The sequence below is a fragment of the Aquarana catesbeiana genome, linkage group LG03 (genome assembly GCF_042186555.1).
Source record: "Aquarana catesbeiana isolate 2022-GZ linkage group LG03, ASM4218655v1, whole genome shotgun sequence".
NCBI classification, from domain to species: domain Eukaryota; kingdom Metazoa; phylum Chordata; class Amphibia; order Anura; family Ranidae; genus Aquarana; species Aquarana catesbeiana.
The window spans coordinates 214,927,883-214,945,543 of record NC_133326.1 but is presented as its reverse complement, the minus strand read 5'-3'; the positions used below and the strand labels follow the sequence as shown (position 1 = coordinate 214,945,543).

The window sequence follows — 17,661 nt, the reverse complement described above, 5'->3', positions numbered from 1 at the left end:
GGGGTTATGGCAGCTATCTGGTGCCATAACCCCGGTATTCTACATCAAAGTACCGACATACAGCTACGGCGGTTTGCGGTAAGTCGTTAAGTTCCTCTCATACAAATCATTAGTATGACATCATTTAAGCCCCATACACACTATCAGATTTTCTGCAGATTTTTGTCTTCAGATTTACCAAAACCATGTAGCGCAAGGGTCTGCCTGATTGCATACAAATTGAAACTCTTAGGGTTTGACCTCCTATTATATGGTTTTGGTAAATCTGAAGACAAAAATCTGCATAAAATCTATTAGTGTGTATGGGGCCTTAGAATATGCAGTTCAGTTATATACACCAGTTCACAAAAAGGATGTCATTTAACTGTAAAGGAGCACAGGAGTTTAACCACTTGACAACTGGGCACTTAAACCCCCTTCCTAACCAGACCAATTTTCAGCTTTTGGTGCTCTCACATTTTGAATGACAATTACTCAGTCATGCAACACTGTATCTTTATGAAATTTTTGTCCTTTTTTTCACACAAATAGAGCTTTCTTTTGGTGGTATTTAATCACTGCTGGTTTCTTTATTTTTTGCGCCGTAAAAGAAAAAAGACCGAAAAATCTGTAAAAAAATACATTTTTCTTCATTTCTGTTATAATATTTTGCAAATTAGTAATTTTTCTTCATATATTTTGGCCAAAATTTATACCGCTACATATCTTTGGTAAAAATAACCCAAATCGGTGGATATTATTTGGTCTTTTTGAAAGTTATAGAGTCCAAAAGCTATGGTGCGCATATCTGAAAATTGATCACACCTGAATTACTGACGGCCTATCTAATTTCTTGAGACCCTAACATGCCAGAAAAGTACAAATACCTCCCAAATGACCCCTTTTTGGAAAGAAGACATTCCAAGGTATTTAGAAAGATGCATGGTGAGTTTTTTGAAGTTGTCATTTTTTCCCACAATTCTTTGCAAAATCAAGGTTTTTTTTTTACTTTTTTTTTTTTCCACAAAATTGTCATATTAGCAGGGTATTTCTCACAGACCGCATATGCATACCACAAATTACACCCCAAAACACATTCTGCTATTACTCCCGAGTATGGTGATACCACATGTGTGAGACTTTTACACAGCGTGGCCACATACAGAGGCCCAACATGCAGGGGAGCACCTTCAGGCGTTCTGGAGCACCCAGGCCAATTCTGACATTTCTCTCCTACATGTAAAAATCATCATTTATTAGCTAGAAAATTACTTAGAACCCCAAAACATTATATATGTTTTTTTAGCAAAGACCCTAGAGAATACAATGGCGGTCGTTGCAACTTTTTATCTCGCACAGTATTTGCGCAGCAATTTTTTTAACACATTTTTTTTGGAAAAAAAACTGTTTTGTGCTTTACAAAAACCAAAACAATAAAGTTAGCCCAATGTTTTTGCATAATATGAAAGATGAAGTTACGCCGAGTAAATAGATACCCAACATGTCACCCTTCAAAATTGCACGCGCTTGTGGAATGGCGCCAAACTTTGCTACTCAAAAATCCCCATAGGCGACGCTTTAAAATTTTTTACTGGTTACATGTTTTGAGTTACAGAGGAGGTCTAGGGCCAAAATTATTGCTCTCGCTCTACCGATCGCAGCGATACCTCACATGTGTGGTTTGAACACCGTTTTCATATGTGGGCGGGACTTACATATGCGTTCGCTTCTGCATGCGAGCACACAGGGACAGGGGCGCTTTAAAATTTTTTTTTTTTTTTTATTGTTCATTTTACTTTATTTATTTTAGTTTGATGCTTTTTTCCAAAAAAAAAAAAATTTTGACCACTTTTATTCCTATTACAAGGAATATAAACATCCTTGTAATAGGAATATGGCATGACAGGTCCTCTTTACAGTGAGATATGGGGTCAATAAGACCCCACATCTCACCTCTAGGCTGGGAAGCCTGAAATTAAAAAAAAAAAAAAAAAAAGATCCTGGCTTCGATCGTAGCGGTGAGTCGGTAGAAGCACCGCAAGGCGGCGGGAAGGGGGGACGTCCCCTCTCGCCTCCCGTAAGAACGATCAAGCAGTGGAACAGCTGCTATGATCATTCTCATGGTGTAGGGAATCGCCGGCTGAAAAATCTGATATCTGAATGATGCCTGTAGCTGCAACCATCATTCAGATATCTCCGCACAAAGTCAAGGACGTTGTATGACGGCCGGCGGGCGGGAAGTGGTTAAAACGCTTTTTTTTTTTTAACACAAAGTTGTCCATTTATACAATATTTCTACCACATAACATGTACATGCCAAAAATGACACCCCAAAATAGATTCTCCTGCTCCTCCTGAGTACGGCGATACCACATGTGTGAGACTTCCACAGCCTGGCCACATACAGAGGGCGAGTACAGCTGAGCATGGCTCAGCATGGCAGGGTATGGCGGGGTATTGCGGAGTATGGCGGGGTATTGCGGAGTATGGCGGGGTATTGCGGAGTATGGCGGGGTATGGCAGGGTATTGCGGAGTATGGCGGGGTATGGTGGGGTATGGCGGGGTATGGCGGAGTATGGCGGAGTATGGCGGAGTATGGCGGGGTATGGCGGGGTATGGCGGGGTATGGCGGAGTATGGCGGGGTATGGCGGGGTATGGCGGAGTATGGCGGGGTATGGCGGGGTATGGCGGAGTACGGCGGAGTATGGCGGGGGCATGGCAGAGTATGGCGGAGGGCATTGCAGAGTATGGCGGGGCATTGCAGAGTATGGCGGGGGCATTGCAGAGTATTGTGGGGGCATTGCAGAGTATTGTGGGGGCATTGCAGAGTATTGCACAGCATTGCAGAGTATTGTGGGGGCATTGCAGAGTATTGCACAGCATTGCAGAGTATTGTGGGGGCATTGCAGAGTATTGCACAGCATTGCAGAGTATTGTGAGGGTATTGCAGAGTATTGCACAGCATTGCAGAGTATTGTGGGGGCATTGCAGAGTATTGCAGAGTATTGTGGGGGTATTGCAGAGTATTGTGGGGGTATTGCAGAGTATTGCACAGCATTGCAGAGTATTGTGGGGGTATTGCAGAGTATTGTGGGGGTATTGCAGAGTATTGCACAGCATTGCAGAGTAGTGAGGGATGGCTGAGCATGGATGGATGGATGTCTCTGTGCAGCGCTGTGGGCACTACACATACAGCCCACAGCGCTGCAGACATCCATCCGTCCCCCTCCCCGCTCACTGTGTACCGATCGGTACACAGGAGGGGAGGAGAGGAACCGGCGTCATCAGATGATGCCGGTCTGTTTACATGTGATCCCGCCGTCATTTGACGGCTCGATCACATGGTAAACGGCCGCGATCAGCGGCCATTTACCGGGATCCGTGATGCGCCGGGTCCCCTGGACCCGGCGGTCACGGATGTGTTCGGGTGCGCGCCCCAGGGGACGCGCGAGAGGGGAATTCTGGGAGGACGTCATAGTACGCCCTCCCAGAGTTATCCAACCGCCCTGCAGCCGTCATTCGGCTATGGGCCGGTTGGTAAGTGGTTAATAAGGCGAGGGATCCCAACTTAAAAAAAAAAGATTATGCCTGCTAAAAGGGGTATATAATCACCATATATAGATATATAAAAGGTCCACACAGAAAACTCAGTGGAAAGTTCTTTACGTTGCCAAAAAATACACATTGGGAGGCCTTTATTGTTCTTTATTGTACAAACTTGTATTGAACATGTAAGTTGCTAGCAGACTCCGCAAAGTGCTTAAAAAAATGATTGCCTACGTCCAGTGGTGGCTGGTGATCAAAGTTTTTTGGGTTGGCGCAAAAAAATGTTGAAAAAACCATCAATTGCAGCCACTGTGCCATCAAACGCTGCCACTGTGCCCTCAGAAGCTACCACTGGGTCCATCAAATGCTACCACTGTGCCCATCAAACACTGCCACTGTGCCATCAAACGCTGCCACTGTGCCATCAAACACTGCCAGTGTGCCCATCATATGCTGCATTGTGCCCATCATACGCTGCCAGTGTGCCCCTCAAATGCTGCCAGTTTGCCCATTAAATGCGGCCAGTGTGTCCTTGAATGGCCCCAGTGTGACCCCCACCCCCGCCGCTGTAATTCTGGCGCCCTGCACCCGAAAAGGGGCCGGCGCCTGAATAGGGGGTGGGAAGCGGCAGCCACAGATAGATTCATGTAATGCATGAATCTATCTATTGGTAATAGAGGGGGTGGCAGGAGAGAGGGGGCGGCGCCCGTGGGCCCTTAATGCCCGAGCCGCCACTGCCTACATCTAAATGCCTAGAATATAAACAGCTACTCATACGTTTAAGTAATAAATAGTAGAATGTTAGCATTATAATGGTGTCATAGGGTTAGTTGGAACTCAAGAATTCCAATCAATATAACATTTTTTGTAGTTTGATACCTGGCAGATTCTGTTCTTCTCAGGAATGACCCATTCATGCAAACCTTGTTCCAAACCTTAGAAAAATAACTGTATAGGTACTTGGTACAGGCTAAAGCTGCATTTCCAATGAATATTTGAAATTCCAATCAAATAAACCAATCTGTCTAGCAGTAACAGTAATTGTAAATATTTCCACTCTAGGAAAAACCATAAACACTAATGGTATTCATGATAATATACTATGTAGTACACTTTTGCATTTTCTGAATTTTACAAGACCACCTGGGCATCCCATCTGAGACAACGTCCTGTGGCTAGAAAAGACAAAAGTCAAACTCTTGGCAGAAACAAAGATGTTTGGAGGTTAAAAGAACCCACATCAACACCAGACCTTTTTACCATCTGTAAAACATTAAATGGACATCATGCTTCAGAGCTACCTTCCTGCCATAGGGCCTGGACAGTTTCTATTACAAAGGGAACAAGAATTCAAATTTATTTGACAAAACTTTACAGGAGAATAGTAATCAAAGCTGCCTTATCACCTAAAGCTTAATAGAAGAAGAGTAAATAAGAAGAGTCGATTAAATAGAAAAAAAATATGAATATTCCGAAATTCTTGAAATTCTCAAGTTAGAGTGTTAACTTTAATCCAACTAAAATTCTGTGTCATGTTTTGAAAACAATTGTCTATGCAAGCAATCCCAGAAATACCAATGTTCTAGATTTCCTTCTACCCACTATATAACCTTTATCAGCAGTGATAGGGTTTAATGCTGCTAAATAAAGTTTCCTCAGCTACTCAGAACAAGGGTGTCTATCATTCTTACTGCTTGAACTGTGAATATTGTGTTAATGTGATCATTTGAAACATAAATGAAAAGTTTTGTAGATCATTAGTTTCATCAAGTTGAGTTGTTACTGTAACTTATTTGAAGACCAAAATAAATCACATTTTAGGAGATAATCGTGCAGAAATGAGCATAATTCCAAAGAATTCATAAACCTTTTCTTGCAACTACTATTAGTATTATTTATAAATAAATCAGTAGGTGTATTTGGTTAGTAAAATATATGTTTCATAACAAAACATAATGTAAAAAGAAACGTTGCAATGCGCAATGCAAGTGTGTTAGGCTTGAGGAGGAACAGTAAAATAGTAGTATTGATTATTATCACATATGGTAATAAGTACTACTTATTAAAATATGAAATAAGAGAGCATCTTAAAAGTGACTGTAAAGGCAGAAGGTTTTTTTTTTTTATCTTAATGCATTCTATGCATTAAGATAAAAGCCTTCTGTTTGCAGCTGCCCCACTCAGCCCCTCTACTACTTACCTGAGGTCCCTCAAGATCCAGCAATATTGCAAAAGACACTCGGCTGGCTGGACTCCTCTCCTCATTGGCTGAGACAGCAGCGCCATTGGCTCCCGCTGCTGTCAATCAAAGTCATTCAGCCAATGAGGAGATAAATGGGGTCGGGCGGGCCCGTACCACAGCTCCATGTCTGAACGGACACATGGAGCTGTGTCTCGGCACGGGTGCCCCCATAGCAAGCTGCTTGCTGTGGGGGCACTCAACAGGAGGGAGGGGTCAGGAGCACCAAAGAGGGACCCAAGAAGAGGAGGATCCATGCTGCTCTGTCCAAAACCACTTCACAGAGCAGGTAAGTATAACATGTTTCATATTTTTTAATAAAAAAAAGACTTTACAATCACTTTAACTAATCATGAACAAGAAAAAAATGAAATACTGAAAATAATTTTGGCACTGTACAATCCATTTGTGTGAAAGAGTTGAGCCCCCAGCCTACACTCTTCTGCATATATTTTTTTACTGCAATATAAAACCCCTTCATAAACTTCTTTTGCTGCCAGGCCCCCTGCTGCCCAGCCCTGGTGGAAGCTCAGTCAAGGTTAAAATAAATGTTGTACGGAGTGGATGGATAAGAAGAGAATAACAAGGTCAAGAGAAAATTTTAAAACTATTTTAAAACTATGTTAAATCTTCAGGAGATATAGCAAAAGAATTAGGTGTGAACAAGGACAAAGACTGAGTGGTTAATAATCAAACTATGTCTAATTGACCGTGTTCTCTTTTGGTTTATTGAATTATAGGAGGTAAGGACAGAAGATCACAGAGAAAGGAGTTCAAAACAATATCTAAGATCAGAGGAATGAGTTGAAAGGAATAGGAAAGTTGTGCAAAAGAAACTTTCATAGCTCACATATTGTAGATCTTTGCCAAGCCTAAAATTATTTGGCAATTTTGTTTTCAAATTGATTTTTACGCGCATAAATTTATGCAACAAGAGTTCAACAGATATCCTGGCTAGACATGCTATTTTTATTACATCTTTTATCTTTTTTTTTTAATACAAACGTTTTTATTGAAATATAAAGAGCAGTAACAGTAAGCATCAGTTACAGATTACATTGATTGATGAATGTAACAAGTTGCGGGTATAGGTACATTACATTATTAGGCATAAATTGGGATAAAATCTTAGGAACAAAGAATACGGAGGAGAGATGGGTTTGCTTTAAGAGCATATTAAATAAAGGCATTAGCCAATGCATCCCATTGGTTAATACATTTAAAAGAGCGAACAAAAGTCCTGGATGGCTTAACTTCAATGTAAAAATGCATATAAAAGCAAAGGAGAAGGCCTTCAAAAAATACAACGTTGATGGATCATCATCAGCATTCAGACTTTATAAAGAATGCAACAAGAAATGTAAGGGTGCAATAAGGACGGCTAAGATAGAATATGAAAGACACATAGCGGAGGAGAGCAAAAAAAATCCCAAGAAATTCTTTAAGTATGTAAACAGTAAAAAAGGGAGGACAGACAATATTGTCCCCATAAAGAATGAGGAAGGACATCTGGTTACAAAGGATGATGAGATGGCGAAGGTATTGAATTTATTCTTCTCCTCAGTCTTCACGAGGGAATCGGGGGGCCTCAGTAACCAAAACTGCAGTGTTTATCCTCATACCACATCACAGGAAGCACCTTCATGGTTAACAGAGGACAGAATTAGAATTAGACTTGAGAAACTTAACATTAATAAATTACCGGGACCAGGGTACTTAGGGTACTTAGGGAACTCAGTCAAGTGATTGCCAGACCGTTGTTCCTAATTTTTACAGACAGTCTACTGACTGGAATGGTACCAGCTGATTGAAGAAAAGCCAATGTAGCACCAATATTTAAAAAGGGCCCAAAATACATCCCTGGGAATTACAGACCAGTTAGCCTAACATCAATAATATTTAAACTCTTGGAGGGGATGATAAGGGACGATATAAAAGATTTTAGTAAAGAGAACAGTATCATTAGCAGTAATCAGCATGGATTCATGAAGAATCGTTCTTGCCAAACCAACCTACTAACCTTCTATAAGGAGGTGAGTTGCCAGTTAGATAAAGGAAGGCCCGTAGACGTGGTGTATCTGAATTTTGCAAAAGCATTTGACACAGTTCCCCATAAATGTTTACTGTACAAAATAAGGTCCGTTGGCATGGACCATAGGGTGAGTACATGGATTGAAAACTGGCTACAAGGGCGAGTTCAGAGGGTGATGATAAATGGGGAGTACTCGGAATGGTCAGAGGTGGGTAGTGAGGTTCCCCAGGGTTCTGTGTTGGGACCAATTCTGTTTAATTTGTTCATAAACGACCTGGAGGATGGGGTAAACAGTTCTGAAGATCTGAACAAATTAATGAGGTGGGCAACTACATGGCAAATGAGGTTCAATGTAGAAAAATGTAAAATAATGCATTTGGGTGGCAAAAATATGAGTGTAATCTATACACGGGGGGAGAACCTCTGGGGGAATGTAGGATGGAAAAGGACCTGGGGGTCCTAGTAGATGATAGGCTCAGCAATGGCATGCAATGCCAAGCTGCTGCTAACAAAGCAAACAGAATATTGGCATGCATTAAAAAGGGGTTCAACTCCAGAGACAAAATGATAATTCTCCCGCTCTACAAGACTCTGGTCCAGCCGCACCTAGAGTATGCTGTCCAGTTCTGGGCACCAGTCCTCAGGAAGGATGTACTGGAATTGGAGCGAGTACAAAGAAGGGCAACAAAGCTAATAAAGGGTCTGGAGGATATTAGTTATGAGGAAAGGTTGCAAGCACTGAACTTATTCTCTTTGGAGAAGAGACGCTTAAGAGGGGATATGATTTTAATATACAAATACCATACTGGTGACCCCACCATAGGAATAAAATGTTTTTGCAGACTCACGGCCACTCATTAAAATTAGAAGAAAAGAGGTTTAACCTTAAACTACGTAGAGGGCTCTTACTGTAAGAGCGGCAAGGATGTGGAATTCCCTTCCACAGGCTGTAGTCTCAGCGGGGGGCATCGATAGTTTCAAAAACTATTAGATAAGCACCTGAATGACCACAACATACAGGGATATACAATGTCCCCCAGGGGACATATAATCACACACATAGGATGGACTTGTGTCTTTTTTCAACCTCACCTATGTAACTATATTACAAATAACAGTTAACATGTGTCCAAATAATGATAAGGCCTATAAGAGCCAACGTGGTTTACAGTCAGCTGAGATGTCACATACATAAGACTAACAAAGAGATCTCCTCACTGGTAGAACCGGGGGCTCCACCAGGGGGCTCATGGATGCCTTTACATCCGTATGACTGCATTGCTGAGAAGATAACACAAAGTTTAACAAAAAGTTATAAAACTAATACATGAACTCAAAAGAAAAATAGGTTAAGGGAAACTATTCTGTAAACTATCATTGTTAAGGCACTATATCATAGGGGGGTTCTTCGGAGCTAGTGTGTAGGGCCAGGGTGGGTTAGGGGGACCACGACTCCCATTTCAATTCGTAGATAGGCATGGAGTCCATGATAGTGTGTAATATTTTTTCCATGAGCTGTACGTTTCAGAACCTGTTCCCATGGTACTGCAGGGGTCCGCCAGAACAGGGCTTCGGACCAGTGAACCGCCGAGCATAGTGAGTGGACAAGCTTTTGCTCTGGAGGGGAGGAGCCAGGGATATCTGCAAAAAATAGGCACATTTGGTGCGTTAGAGTCATCAATACACTAGTGATCTCTGTCACTTTGGATGTTACCTTTTGCCATATATGTGTCAGTGCCTTACAGCTCCAAAATATATGTAGATGAGTCCCCTTGTCGGGGCACCCTCTAAAACAGTTTTCTGAAACAGCGGGGAAAAATTTGTGTAGCTTAGAAGACGTGTAGTACCACCGTGTATGTAATTTCACCACCGTTTCTTTAACTGCCACTGACTTTGTGCATTTATGCATATTGGTGATCCTGTTGTTCCACTCCTCCAGAGAAGCCACCTGGCCGGTCTGGTTCCTCCTTCCTGTAGTAACTATTTAGCTCAGATTTCAGATCAAAAACAACTCCTTCCTCCTGTGCTTTGGAGTACAGGCTTAGGACGGTGGGAATGCCGCTGACCGGGGCTGCAGATGCGGCTTCAGGTGACACCATTGCCGTAATATACACAAGTATACCAAGGCCTGTTTTTTATCAGGAAATGTGAGTGTATTTATATGAAGTGTAATTTGTAATAAATAATTTAAAACAATATCACACTATTGCAATCCTCTGTTGTTTCTACATGTGGCATATATGAGTGGAGGTCACTGTTAACCAGGGGGAAGAAGTTGATTTTGATCTGATATCTGAGCCAAATAGTTACTATAGGAAGGAGGAACCACAGGAGGAATCCCTAAGTTGATACATACAAACTACAGGCTTTTTCAAAAAGCCCTTAAGGTGAGGGTACATCCGGTGGAGGAGTACACCAGGATTTTGCGCACACTGCATGAAGACACCAGCATCACTTTTATCCATCTCCCTATGATGGACTGTTAAGATTATTACTCAATATATTGAGAATAGTGTGCAGCACACGGAGCACTTGCACTTTATTTTGGATGTTATAAAACTTGAATGTTATTTACATGGTTTTGGACTATTTACACAGGTTTAATTTATTAACAATTCAAAATATTTATTTATTATTATATGTGTGTACTAGTTAATTCTTATAGTTATTCACTCTATTATATTGCATTTATTTATTTTTTTATTCATCTATTCACTGGTTGGTCTTAGCGCCGCACATATTGTTATTCAATTTTGTATTGTCACATTTAGGGAAGTGTGGAGAGTGCTGGCAGCTGTCTATTTCATTTTATTTTATTTCAATGTATCAATTAATTTTAACAGCTCACAAGGTTTTTCACGTATTAAGCATATAACAGCAATGACTTATCCCTTTTCAGATGGCTTAGTGTAGGGTTTCAATCAGACAAATGAAGCAATGTGCTGTTTCTGGAGCTAACTCAGAATGCTTTTGGGAATCCTTTGTCAGGTATAAGATTTATTTGTAACAAGCTTTATAAAGAAAAAATAACTGTAAACACTAGTTTTCAAACTTTTAAATCTATAAAAATAAATTGAATAAAACTGACCTCGAAACAGTTTCCTTTTAAAGTACATTCAAGATTCTATTTTATATTCTGTAGCATTTCCAGCTACTTTGTGTCCATTATTTAGGCTGAACTGCATTATATTCTGAATATGTCTGAAAGAAATAAAGTATTTTTGTACCTCTTCACAAAGTTTGACAGCATGTCAATGTGTGCAATGCATTGGGTGCTTTTTTCATGACAAAATTGTCAGAAAGGTTTAAATGCTGTGTTACAGTCTAAATTGTTGCATGCTCTGTTGTAAAAATGCTTCAATCCCCTAAGCTCCATCTGTAACTATTCCGTATCAGTGATGCAGATAATGTATTCACATTGCAATGCCAGCTGTTTCCAAGATTGGGAAAATCATGGCGAACTCAGAAAATGGCACTCCTGAAAACTGTGAAAACCATTTTTTGAATAATTGATTGAAAAAACAGGTGACATTCAGTAATGATGCTGTTTTATTATATAAAGTGTCAATTGATTCATTAAAAAAAAAAAAAAAATATATATATATATATATATATATATATATATATATATATATATATATATATATATATATATATATATATACAGTATATATACCGTATTTATCGGCATATAACACGCACAGGCATATAACACGCACATTCATTTTAAGAGGGAAGTTTCAGGAAAAAACTTAAATTTTAAATAAGGAACTTTGAAGCAAAATAAGGGTCAGTGCCCATCTGCAGCCTCACCATTGCCATCAATGCAGCCTGATTAATGCCCACCTGCAGCCTCACAAGTGCCATCAATGCAGCCTTATTAGTCCACATCAATACAGCCTCACCATTGCCATCAATGCAGCAGCCTCACCATTGCCATCAATGCAGCAGCCTCGCCATTGCCATAAATGCAGCAGCCTCGTCATTGCCATCTATTGACTTCCTATTACAGAGAGGCCGCCAAGTAAACAGGAGATTCTCACTGTATGTAATCTGACAGCACTCGCCCCCCCCCCCCCCTTTGCCTCCGAGGCAGCTGATATTGAAGTATTGGCGTATAACACGCACACGCTATTTGCACCCGATTTTCATAGTGAAAAAGTGAGTGTTATACGCCAATAAATACTTGCGATCATTCAATAATCATTGCGATCTCGTTAGCTGTAATCCTTTCTCTATTAGTTTCTCTCTCCTTTCTCTCCTACTGTCTCTATATCTATCCTCATAAAACAGTACATTGTGTATTATTTTTTCTCTGATGCTGTTGAATTTGAAAATAGAAGTTATTTAAAAAGAATATACATCATTTTAAACTACCTCCATTGCAACAACTAGCTACAGAATGAAATTAATTAGCATGCATCAGTGTGGGATTCTTGGAGTATTCCCACCTTATTGAAGTATAACTCCTGCCTTTTTTTTTCTAGAATAGGGAGGGGGAAATGTCTCACAATGTATTCCATGGGACAATTAAAAATGTTCTGGTGACAGATGTGGATTTTTCTCCTAATTTTGGTGATATTTCCACTTACATCTCTGGGGATTAAAAGTGCAGGGAAATTTACAGAATTATAAAAGTTTTTTTACCTAGGCTGAGATAATGCCATCAGTCTGCAGAAGGCTGAGGGGAAAGTATTTCCTCAATCTGCTCTCCCCTCAGCAATCAGATTGCAACACTAACTTCATAACAAATATCAAGGTAAGATCAAGGTGAAGAACTGCACAGGTACCAGAATGTATATGAGTGTATCATGTCTGTGCTAGTATCACGGTCAAAGGGGTAGAGACTGATCCTGAATGACACTGAAAGAAGTTTGCATTATTGCAATCCTCCCCCTTCCACTTTAAAAGCTGGCTGACTTTTTGAGTTAACCTTTTTTATTTTTTCACTCCATTTTGCCACCTGTTTCCATTCTCACCTAGGCAAGAATGATGTATACTGTCATCCTTTAAACTCTGGGGCTATCCACAGCAGATATCCCAAAAGGCATAAACTTCAATAGCTGAAGGAAGTGAGACCTAGTGGTGCATCATCAGAGGGCTGACTGTAAGAACCAGGAAAGCTCAGCTGACCCCCAATAACATGAGAGAGGAAAGTGACGGCACTGGACCTGTCTTGTGTCAGCAGAATGGAGGATTGCAGTAGGACAATGATGGATTTGCTGGACGTGAGTATGTTAACTAAGGACAACTCAACATGAAAAGTAAAGCAAAATGAAAATAAAGGGGTGGGTGAAGTTCCTCTGAAAGTACCTGCAAGTTTTACTCTTACACATTATTTAACATGCATGTGCTTAACATGAAAACAATTACCTAACATTTAATTCATTTGATCTGGAAAGCCTTAATGTGCCCTAATGAGCTTTGATATATAGACTCCTTATATAGTTGGCGATCAACGACTAAGGCCCCTTTCACACTGGGGCAGTGGGGGCGTCGGCGGTACAACAGCGCTATTTTTAGCGCTGCTGTACCGTCGTTCTTGCAGCTGTATTCGGCCGCTAGCAGTGCGATTTTAACCCCCGCTGGCGGCCGAAAAAGGGTTAAAATCCCTCGGCTATAGCCGCGGTATTGCCGTGGTATAGCCACGCTGTCCCATTGATTTCAATGGGCAGGAGCGGTTTAGGAGCGGTGAATACACCGCTCCTTCACCGCTCCAAAGAAGCGGTTTGCAGGACTTTTTTCACCGTCCTGCCAGCGCACCGCTTCAGTGTGAAAGCCCTCGGGCTTTCACACTGAACAAACAGCGGAGGCTGAACAAACAGCGGAGGCTGTTTAGGGGCGGTTTGCAGGCGGTATTTTTAGCGCAATGCCGCCTGCAAACCGCCCCAGTGTGAAAGGGGTCTTATAGTGGGACTTGCCCTTTTTTGCTTGTGCTTTCTTTGATATGTAGTTAAGGTAAGTACACCTGAAAGGTGCCTGGAGTACATTGTTTGAATTCAGTTTACATGATCCAACTTGAAATTAAATCTTTTTGTTACACTTTTTTTTGTCTTTTCTAATATACTTGAGTATGGGTTACTGACTAAGATCAACCATGCAAAACCAAGAATTCTACATTTTGACTTTCCTCTGATCTCATTTTCTGCATGCTTGTTCTGGTTCAATGAAAATGGCAATAACATGCATTCTATTTGACTCAGTACAGGTTTCTTTTGAACTGCAGGGTGCCATTTATATAATACAGTATTAAGTACCTTTTCTCCTCAGTATATGTACTGCATATACATTACCTTGGGAAATGAGTTGCCGCAATGTTAAAGATTTTGTTCAACACACGATAAGTCTTATGTATGCAATATTGAAGCTTCATTAACACCCAAGCATTTTGTAGCTCAACACTTGAAGCTCCAATACACTCAACATGCAAAATTTTATGTATTTCAATGGTGACTGCCCAGACACCTAAAGCTCAAAGCCTGGTGCTTCAAAAACTACCTTTGATGCCAATTTGGATGTTTTTGGCTACATGAGCTTAACCACTTGACCTCCAGAAGATTTACCTCCCCGCCACCCTTCCTGACCAGGCCATTTTTCTCTATATGGCACTGTGTTATTTTTACTGACAATTGCGCGGTTGTGCAATGCTGTACCTAAATAACATTTACATCCTTTTTTCCCACAAATAGAGCTTTCTTTTGGTGGTATTTGATCATCTCTGCATTTTTTATTTTTTTTGTGCTATAAACAAAATAAGACTGTCAATTTTGAAAAGAAAAATATATATGTATATTTTTTACTTTCTGTTTACTTTCTGCTATAAAACATATCCAATAAAAACATTTTAAAAATCTAATTTCTTCATCAATTTAGGCCAATATGTATTCTGCTACATATTTTGGTAAAAAAAAAAATACCAATAAGTGTATATTGGTTGGTTTGCACAAAAGTTATAGAATTATTTATTTTTTATTAGCCACTTCAGCCCTGGAATGTTTCACCCATTTAATGACCAGGCCATTTTTAGTGATACGGCACTGCATTATTTTAACTAGCAAGTATGCTGTCATGTGATGTTGTACCCAAATAAAATGTTGATGTTGATGTTTTCCCACAAATACTGTAGAACTTTCTTTTGGTGGCATTTAATCACTTCTGTGGTTTTTATCTTTTGCGCTATAAACAAAAAAAACGTCAATTTTGAAAAATAATATTTTTTACTTTCTGCTATAAAACATATCCAAAAAAAAATTAAAAAAATCAAATTTCTTCATCAGTTTAGGCCAATATGTATTCTACTACAGCGTATATCGATTTGTTTGCGCAAAAGTTATCGCTATCGTTATTCTACAAACTATGGGGTAGTTTTATGGAATTTTTCTTTCTTTATTTTTTTACTAGTAATGGCGGTGGTCATCGTTTTTTAGCAGGACTGTGACATTGCAGTGGACAATTCGGACACCTAACTGACACTTTTGACACTGTTTTGGGAACCAATGACATTATTATAGTGATCAGTGCTAACAATATGACACTAATGACAAAGGTAGGGAAGGGATTAACATCAGGGGCGATCAAAGGGTTAAGTAGAAAAGATATTCTCCTGTGCTGGTGCAGAGGGCCTTAGTGAAAAGTGGCAGTATTTACTGATGTAAATATAAATATAAAGTGATCAAGCATGCCCAGCTGACTAGGCTGCCTAGGGGAAGTCCAAGAGGCTATATATGAAAAAGGAAGAAGGAAGGCGCGGGGCCTGATGCATTAATCATGATAAAAAAAGTTTATTCCAAACAAATTGTATGTACAAGGGAAATACTACATATTCATGAATACATAGATAACAGTGATCTCATTTGATAAAATAGTATGAATTGATGCCCATACAAGGGATAAATGAAAAAATGCTAACGCGTTTTGAGGGGTTTCCTCTTCATCAGAGCCTTAGACAGCCAAAACTGGTCTGTAGGTTGTAGTGTGTCTATATAGAGAGAAACTACTGGATGGGAGGTATAGTGCATGATGAATGGTACATTCTTATAGGTGGATTCTCCTTTATTGTGGTAGTGTTTCTTTCCACATTGCAGCGCTCTAAACAGGACAGATATCAAACAGATATAGATAGAATTGCAGAAGCTAATCAAAATGTTACAGCCATAGTACCATTCATCATGCAATATACCTCCCATCAAGTTGTTTTTCTCTATATAGACACACTACAACCTACAGACCAGTTTTGGCTGTCTAAGGCGCTGATGAAGAGGGAACCCCTCAATTCATACTATTTTATCAAATGAGATCACTGTTATCTATTTATTCATGAATGCATAGTATTCCCCTTGTACATACCAATTTGTTTGGAATAAACTTTATCGTGATTAATGCATCAGGTCATGCGCCTTCCTTCTTCCTTTTTCATATATAAAGATCAAAGGGTTAACTGTGTGCCTAGCTGGTGCTTGCTTACTGTGTGGGGGTTGCTCTGACTGGATGAAGACAGAGATCAGTATTCCTGCTTAACACAATATCTCTATCTTCTCCCCTGTCAGAACGGCGATCTGCCTTGTTTACATAGGCAGATCGCCGTTCTGCCTCTCTGGGTAATGATCACAGGTGGCCATCAGACATCAGGTCCCCCAGACCTGCTGATTGGCATCCCTTGTGTCCAATCAGCGCCTGAGCCCCCCAGTGTCTATTGCACAAAATGACGTACAGATACATTGTTTCACACAATAGAGCTGAACTACCGCAGTAAAAGTACGGTAGGAGGTCAGCAAGTGGTTAGTAATGTCGGCGATCAATGACTTATAGTGGGACTGCAATATTGTGGTGGACAATTTGGACACTAACTGACACTTTTTACACTTTTTGGGGACCAGTGACATTAATACAGTGATCAGTTCTAAAAATATGCACTGTCACTGTACTAAAGACACAAGGGGTTAACATCAGGGGCAATCAAGGGGTTAACTGGATGCCTAGCTAATGATTTTGTGTACTGTGGGAGGTGCTTTTACTTAGGGAAGGCATCGATCCATGTCCCTACTTTGCAGGAACACGGGAACAATGTCTTCCCTACTGACGGAATGGTGATATTTTACATAGGTAGATCCTTGTTCTGCCTGTGTACTGAACAATCGTCGTGCTTCGGAGGACATTGCGTCTGTGGTACCCGCCTCTGGATCACAGCATGCACGCACCCAGCCTGGAAGAGCCGGATCACGTATATAAACCTGATCTGGCACACAGATGCCGTCCTGTCGCAATAAAACTACTATGGGGTGGGCCTGAAGTGTTTTTTTGATAAAAAAACATTCCCCTCTAGGTGATCTATGTACATTACAAGGATTTTAACAACCTTTGTTGCAGATTCCTGCCTTTTGTTATTCTGAAAAAAACCATGTGTGTTTTTCTGTGTCCATGTGGTAAGTGAATCTAATGGGAGTGGTTTCAAAATTATCAATCTGCGTCTGCACCTGCAGGGCTCTAATGAGGAAAGTTGCAGGGTCCACATCCCTTTAGACATAATTTCCTATTGGGAGTATCTCACCAAAAATTACATATTTGTTGCAGGAGGTGCCTGGAATCTGACTTGTATCTTAGTGCAGACTTCTGGGAAAATCAATGAGCCAATCACACGAGCAGGAAATATTGTTCCTGGGGGTGTTCTGGACACATGCTGTGTCCAGAACACCTCCGGGTAACCATATTGCATTACATTTTACAGAAAATTACAGAACTGCAGATTGAAAAGGAAAGGTAATTTTTAATAACATTTGATTACATTATGACTTGAGTCGCAATTGTATATGCTATAGTATTATTTTTTCATTTGCTATTTTTACCCCACGAAAGTCACTTGTATA

The 17,661-nt window shown here is 40.4% G+C and overlaps 1 protein-coding gene across 1 annotated transcript in view; it reads right to left on the bottom strand.

The window, feature by feature from the left end:
• Nucleotides 1–17,661, bottom strand: part of GRM8 (glutamate metabotropic receptor 8) — a 1,893,470-nt gene that overhangs the window by 1,496,854 nt on the left and 378,955 nt on the right. The gene's annotated exons all lie outside the window — the stretch shown is intronic.